Genomic DNA, 8348 nt, shown 5'->3' with positions numbered 1-8348 from the left:
AATGCTGCCTTCGGCTCAGGTCATGATCTCAGGGTCCTGGGATCGAGTCCCGCATCGGGCTCTCTGCTCAGCGGGGAGCCTGCTTCCTCCTCTCTCTCTGCCTGCCTCTCTGCCTACTTGTAATCTCTCTCTGTCAAATAAATAAATAAAATCTTTAAAAAAAAAAAAAAAAAGAATTACAAGGTCCCTGAGAGCAGAATGTTTGTCTTGCTCATCCCAGATTCCTCTACTATGGACTAGAGCCTGGCACGGAGTAAACATCAGCAAATATTGGCAGAGAGAGAACTGATGTCCACTATCCGTAGTCTGTAGAAAGTCAGAGGGGCAGATGGCAGAAGGTCCAACCCCATCCCCATCAGGGACTCTCTTTACCATACTCTCATTTCTTCCCTGGCGCCCAAACTTATCAAGGGTGGGACATCATAGGACATCAGCCACATTAAAGTACCTCCTTCTAGAAAGGATGAAGACTCCTGTGAAGGGAGCAATTTCCACAAGATGTACAATTAAATCAGCCTCGTTACTCAATAGTCACCCCTTGAATAGTTCTAGAGATCAAATAGCAAAAAATACATTTTATTGAGAACTACAAGCCATAAAATGTGCTTTTGAAATGTTCAATAGGAGTAATTATAGTCTTAGTCCTCCCTGGTCTTACTCTTTCTTCCACTGTGGAGAATGGATCACTCCACTCAAGGATGAAGAAGAGAATACCTGTCAAATTGTCTGGCTCTAAGTCTGGACTCCCTACCTAAGAGCTGGAGACCTTGAGCAATGAGCCAGGCTCCTCTGAGGCCAAGTTTCCTCAATGGTTAGTTGGGCAACATTAACACTGTTTTCTATCTTTGAAGAACTGAACAAGTTTTATATGAAATACTAGCAGAGGGCTTGGCACATAGTAAGTGCTCAGTAAGCAGGGTGCTACTCTACCTGGACTCCATCCCCTTCCTGCTAAAATAAATCTGATCTCTCTGGATCTTAAAGAAGAACTAAAACTTGCGTTTTATATTATATACTGGTTACACACAATCTTATCTTATTGGGAAATTTGTTTTATATTGCTTATTTTGTTAACAACTTCATTCAATCATTCAGTGTTGTGCCATGACTTTTAGGGGTTCTTTGGCCAATATTAATTGAACATCTCAGCACTTTGCTGACCCTGTGGATACAAACAATATGACACATTACCTACCCTCAAGGAGTTTATAGTCTAGTAAGGCAAATAAGTCAGATCTAGTAATACAATATAAGATTTAAATTAACAGTATGCAAGGATGCCTCACTGTCTCAGAGTTGGACCATCTAAACTAGATTTGGAGTGTTGGAAAGCTGCTCAAAGGAAGTGAGTTCTAAATTCCATCCTAAAGTCTTAAGTTTTAGGACTTAAGCTGCCACTTGGGTTCTGATGTTGACAGCTGACGAGATGATATTACCAATGAGAGAAATAGCAAGAAGAGATGACACTGAGGGGAGGGTGATCAATGTAACTGCCAAATGGAGAATGCTGGTGAAACATCCAAGTAAAGATTTCTGCTGGCATTGGGATACTTAGGTTTTGAGCCTGAAAAAGAGACAATGTTTACAGCTATAGATTTTAGAATCATCTCCATAAAAGTGGGAGCTAAAGCCCTGGGTACTAATGAAGTCAGTCAACAAGAGCAGTAGAGCGAGAAGGAATGAAGTGCTAATGTGAATTGGGCAACACAAACATTTAAGGGATGAGTGGAAGAACCCGTGAAGGAACCTGCCAAGCTACTAGAAAAACAGAAAAAAAATCAAGAATTGATTGTTTCGAAGATGTCAAGGAGGAGGCTCATCAGGAAGAAGGGAGTGGTTAACAATGTCAGATACTAGAGAATTCAGGTTGATGAAGGATGGACAATCAGGCTTTTGGTCTTGCACAATGGAAGATGGTGGAGACACCGGTAGAAGCAGTTTCTCCACCAGGGCTGTGAAGTTTGGTGCTGATATTGAGTAGGATGGAATACAAGAAGTGGAGAAAACAGATGTGACCAGGCTTTCAAGTGCACCTGCAAGCAAATGAGAAAAGAAAAAGTGCAGTTCTTACTGGACAGAGATGTGGGTCTAGGGGAGGCTAGTGTTATGTTCTGTTTGATTTCCCTTCGGCATGAGAGACTTGAATATTGATATGTAGTGTCTGAAGATGCAGAGTTCCCTGAAACTGCCATAAACCTGCCTGTGCTAATAACATTTTGTGCATGGTTAATGATTAGTAGGAGTGTAAGTATGAATTGTTTCAGGTTAGAAGTTCCACCTCTGGACCCACTCAGGGACAGATCAATCAACTAACATTTAAAAACTAACAGTGGCTTCCATCATTATCATCATCATCATCATCACCTTATTATGTTGGACACCAGAATACACACCTCACAATTTAATATTATTATTTTTAACACCTCTATTAGGAAGGTATTATTATTAGATTAAGAAGTGGATGGATAGGGATGCCTGGGTGGCTTTGTTGGTTAAGCAGCTGCCTTCCGCTCAGGTCATGATCCCAGGATCGAGTCCCACATTGGGGCTCCTTGCTCAGCAGGGAGCCTGCTTCTCCCTCTGCCTCTGCCTGCCTCTCTGTCTGCCTATGCTCACTCTCTCTGACAAATAAATAAATAAAATCTTAAAAAAAAAAAAAAAGAAGTGGTGGATGGATAGAGAAGAAAGATTATTACTAGTCTTTTCTAGAAACTCAAACTAGAAAATGCTAAATCTTGGGCTGCCTGGGCAGCTCAGTCCATTAAATGTCTGGCTTAGGCTTGGGCCATGATCTCAGGATCCTGGGATCAAACCCCACATTGAACTCTCTGCTTGATGGGGAGCCTGATTCTCCCTCTCCCACTCCCTCTGCCTGTGCTCTCTCTGTCAAATAGACAAAATATTAAAAGAAAGAAAAAAAAATGCTAAATCTTTTCTTGCCTCCTTCATGGTTCCCTGCTCCATCAACAGCATCCAAAACAGTTCCTGGGATAGAGTAGATTTTCAATAAGTATTTATTCAATAAATAATAATAAAATAGTCCTGTATCTCCAACCCTTAGCCTGCAATCTCACAAATATTACAGCTATTCGGGAGTCACACACCAAATATTACATAATTGAATGTATTTGTCCTCATTTAGACTTTGGATATGATTTTACTAGCAACAATTTAACTCGAGGTAAAGAAAAAGAATTAGAATTATATGCCCTGTGCCCATAAACAGCTGATGCTGGACCACGGTATCATTTATATTGTAAAAATCTCTTCACGGGAGGAAAAATGGTGGCTGTACCACATGGCTAACAAGCTATGTAGATGGGCTTCAGATATTAATATCCTAATTAATAAAACGTAATCGTATTAATCAGAAGCATATCTTGTGATTTACATAATCATTGTGATATATGGTCACTTGGCATAAAGAGTAAGCCTCTCATAAAGTATCATGACATCACAGAGTCCAGACTTTGCTCATTTATTTGTAGGAGTTCTCAGGCTCTGGCGGATGCACTTGTAGTATGGTGGCATTTTAAAATGTATTTGTATTGTGGGTTTTGAGCAACAGAGTCTGAATTGCATTGACCTGGACAATCTCTAAAATTCTGCTGGGCAATAAGCATCATCACCACCACCGTATGGAGAACTGGAATTGGTCACCAGGAACTCTCCCCCACCCACCTCTTAACTTGGCACCAAAATTTTCCTCTGACTATAATCCCAGAAGTCCTCTCTCCTCTCCTCCCAGCTGCTCTCACTCCAGGTCACCTTGCTGGATGGATTCAGTGTCACAAAACCTGAGATGTGAAAGAAAGAAAGGAAGGAAGGAACGAAGAAAGCAAGGAGGGGGGAAGGAGGTTAAAAAAGAAAGAAAGAAGGAAGGAAGGAGGGAAGGGGGAGGGGCAGGAGAGAGGAGGGAGGGGGGTTAACGTCTCCAGGTCGAGAAGCCCTAGAACGCCTGCAATAGTGAGAAATGTAGTCTAGTGTCTGGTAAGGGATAACACAGAATCAACATTTGACATTCCCTCCTCCAGGCATCAAGAAGTTTTGAGAAAAAGAAAGGGAAAGAAGAAGCAAAGCAAAAGCAGAAGACAAGGAAAGAAAAGGGAAGGACTGGCAGAGAGAATGTGGATCCAAGAGGCTTGTAGGAGTCAGAGTTCTCCAGAGAAATGGACTCAGTAGGATTTTACATCTATGTTACCACTCCCTCCCTCTCCCTCTTTCTCTGTGTGGGTGTGCCTGTGTGTACATGTGTTTGTATGTCTTAAGGAATTAACTTATATGACTATAGAAGCTAGCAAGTCCAAAGTGTTTGGGGTAGGCCAGCAAGCTTGAGACCCAGGGAAGAGTTAATGCTACAGTTCAAATCAGAAGGCTGGCTCCTAGTGGAATTCCCTGTTTCTCAAGGGGGGTCAGTTTCTGTCCTAGAATAATGTTTAACTCTATCTAGGTACTGCAGCCTAACCAAGTTGGCATTTACAATTAACCATTACACATCTCAATTTCCCTTTGAAGCAAGCCTTCTGAAAGGATTAAAAACAAGTATTCCATCAGGGAAAAGTCCCCTCTACCCCTCCCCAGATAGTTGTACCCTGGGCAAGTGAATGCCTAACTTCTTTCTCAAGAGACAAAGCCCAATTAGAGGTTAAGGAATTCCGATCCCAAAACACTGGAAGAGTTAGTGTGTTGGTGTGAACCGGTTTTACGGAAAATGCAATTGGTTGTTCCCTTCTGTAAGTGGGAGAAGAGGTCCTAAATTAGGCTGGTACAGAAAAAAAGGACCCAGAAGCCACAGAGAAAGAAATTGGAGCACAGAGAGGTGAAAAATAACTTTGGAAGAGGTCTAAGTGTGCACGTGGCTTCAGCATATCTAGATCTACTTTGGGACAAATTCAGAATCTGCATACACGCAGACTCCATGCAGGCACAGACTGAGAAGGGCTACCTTGAATCCGGGGAGGGAGAGGGAAATTAGGAGAAGATACGTCAAGGCGAACTCTTGTAATAGAGAGGGAGAAAGGAGCCCCTCTTGCATGATGAGAAGTGAAGTCCCATCTTGCACATAGTGATCTCAGTTGTTCCTTCAAAATGAAGTTGGGTGATTGCCTGTGTTACGCTCCAGAATAGAACATCATCCAACAGATTTACTGTTGATGTGGCAAAACTCCAACCATCAATTAAGGGATGGAAGTAGGGAAACATGTGTCCATTTTGGCTCTAAAACTGAGTTTAAATACACAGCTTGGACTGCTTGACTTGTATCTGAAAGATTGTACTATAGGTATAAAACATCAGAGAGAATTTAAGAATCTACTACTCCTACTGCTGCTGTTAATGGTAGCAATAATAATAATACATGCTGAATGCATATAGCATACCAGATTCTAAGATAAATGACTCACAATCTCATTAACTAGCCAACAATCCTAATTTGACAGGTAGAGAAACTGAGGCTCAGAGACAGTTATTTGTATCAGACCCAATTGTCAGGCGGTAAGAGCTCCCTCTAAAGACCTAGTCCCTTCCTCCCAATCGACCATGCCTAAGCTGGAAGTCTGGTGCTTTTAGCCTCACAAGAGTCCCCTTGTCAAGAACTGGGAATCCCACGCGTGCAAAAAGCACAACTGTGGGGGAAGTGGGAGGTTGGATTGAGGCCAGGAGCAGGGGTCGCTGATGGCGGATGGCGGAGGTTAAGGGAGAAACAAGAGACAAAAGGCATAGCAGGATCCCTGTAAATGCACAGGCTGTTTCCGCTGAGGGTAAAGCTAGACCGTGAAATAAAGCTGTGTCTTCTGCTCTATTTTCCACCATTTCCCTCCCCCTCTCCATCTGTCTTTCTTCCCTTTTCTCTCTTCCTCTGTCTCTACTCCCCTTGCAAATCTTCATCTGCTAATTTCTATCCAACACGTTTATGAATTAATTCCAACACTTTTCTCTCTCTGTCAAGATACCCTGCTTTCTAACCTCCCCCACCCTTTCGACAATGTGTGCATTTTATTCCACAGACTGTTTTTTCGACAGCTCCCAGACGTAGTTATTTGCTTTGACATCTTTGTGTATGCAATCAACCCATGTCACTGCAGGTCTGCAGAGAAGAGAGACCAGGTCTGCAGCCGGACAACCTTGGAACTGTGTGGTCAGGCTGGGTGAGAGTGAGGCCAAGGACACAGGGGGTCTAGGGAAAAGCAGCAGGGGAATGACATAAACCTCCTGTGCAGCCCCGCTGCAGGCGGCCAAGCTCCCAGATTCCAGAATAGGGCACAGGCGACTTTCTTCTGCAGCTGGCAAGGGTTTGTCAGAAATGAGTCTTCCTCATTCTCATCTTAATTAACTCAGACTAATGGTGCTGGGAAGGGGGTCTTAAAAATAGTTTCCTTGGGCATATATAAACTGGAACACACATAAGCAGTGCACCAAGCTATATCCCAGTGTCTTTTCAGCTCTTAAATACCTATGCTTCTCAGTACATTGAAACGTTGGATAGATTCACATCTTCATATCTCACATCAATCAAGAATAAGTGTATTTTAAGGATAAGTTACACAAAGCAATGGGTAATTTCAAAGAGCAGAAGAAATAAACAAATAGGGTATAGAGGGCCAGGCAAGGTAGTTCCTATATACATTTTTGATAGACTGGTTGATTTGTGAATTGATGGATGTATTTAAGGTAGAAGAGCCAGGAGAATGCTATTTGTAGACTTGGCAAGAGGACAAAAGCCAGTGCAAAGCACCAAGAAATGAGATGTAAGTAACTCCATCCATTTTATAAATATGTCCAAAGAATGGTAGACACTAATACACAGAGAAAGCTGGTATGAAGGGACTGAGCAGATCAGTTTCAGACTTTGGAGAAGTCAGTTCAGCTCTACTGCCTGCAGTTTCCTCAACTGCAAAATAAGCCATTGAATTAGATCATTGGGAAATCCCCTTTCAGATGCAACAGCCTATAGATGCATGACCGTCATTGGACCACTGGCCCTTCCAGAATAATGTTCATGTTTGCATCACTCTCTGCGTTAGTCCATGGTGCCTCTCCTATCCGAGATGACCTATCCTGCAGATTAAATTCCAAAGCCCATCTTTAAGATTCACCTCCAGGGGTTCCTGTGTGGCTCAGTCAGTTGAGCATCTGCCTTTGACAGAGTCCTGATCGGGTCATTTGATCAGGTCCTGATCCCTGGATTCTGGGATAGAACCCTGCACTGGGATCCCCGCTCAGTGGGGAATAAGATTCTCCCTCTCCCTCTGCCCCTCTCCACCCCCACTTGTGCATGCTCTTTCTCTTTCTGTCTTGAATAAATAAATAAAGATCTTTAAAAAAAAAAAAAAAAGACTCAGCTCCGGTATTATCTTGCCTGGGCACTTTCCCACTTTCCTAAACATGAGTAACTCCTGCCTCCTCAAAATTTTCCTATTCTTTACTGCAACCTTACACTATATTTGACCTAGTTGAGTATAGGACACTTTCCTTTTGCTAATTTATAGAGAATCATGTCTTTTTCTATGCTTAGCACCAAGCCCAATGCTTAACAAAAAGTAGGTGCTCAATAAAGGATTGCTACATGAATGAGTGTACCACTCTTCTGCGGGAGATCCATTTTCATAGTGGCATTGGCTTTTAACTGGATGTGTATAGCACAGCACAATAGAGGGCCAAGGAGGCTTCTTGGTGAATCATCTCAGGAAGAAAACCGAACAAGAGGAAAGCAAAGCACGGAAACTAGCCCGATTATTATACCCAATCCAGCCTGGGTTCTTTCCGCCTATACACGCTCCCCTGTCACCGCAAAGACAGCATCTCACAGACAAAGGAGAGTGTGCCTGGGAACTCACGTCTCTTTGCAATTAGCAAGCTCCCACATGGTAAACAGACTAAATTTCCTCACAGATCAGCAGTTTGCCTAATCAGTGATTTCCACTCAGAGCTTGAGGAAAAGATTGGAAGTCTAGACCATAGTGTGAGAGAATGGAAAATTGTGGTCCAAAGGAAAACCCTGGCTGTGATTTTTAAGTTTGACACAGAGGAGGCACCAGATTAAAGACAGGGTCATTTATTTCTTTAGAGATGCTCCTTCAGTGTGCAAATCCATCTTAAAAACTCCTGGTTTAGCTAAAGCTACTGTTGCATGGTTCTGACATTAAAGACGCCCACCTTCCAGGGAAGGCCCCAACAAAGATTGGCGAAAGCATCATTTGGATCTATTCATAGGCAGGCATTTGACCATATTCGATTTTTCAGTCTTTGCCTTGTCTTGTACCATGTGTACAAGAGCTCTCCACCAACTTAGCTTTTCCGCAAAAAAGCTTTGACCTTTGACCTCAAGAGCATCAGCCAGTGTGCCTTCC

Source organism: Mustela nigripes, chromosome 1 (genome assembly GCF_022355385.1).
Source record: "Mustela nigripes isolate SB6536 chromosome 1, MUSNIG.SB6536, whole genome shotgun sequence".
NCBI lineage: Eukaryota > Metazoa > Chordata > Mammalia > Carnivora > Mustelidae > Mustela > Mustela nigripes.
This window is presented reverse-complemented; position numbering follows the sequence as displayed.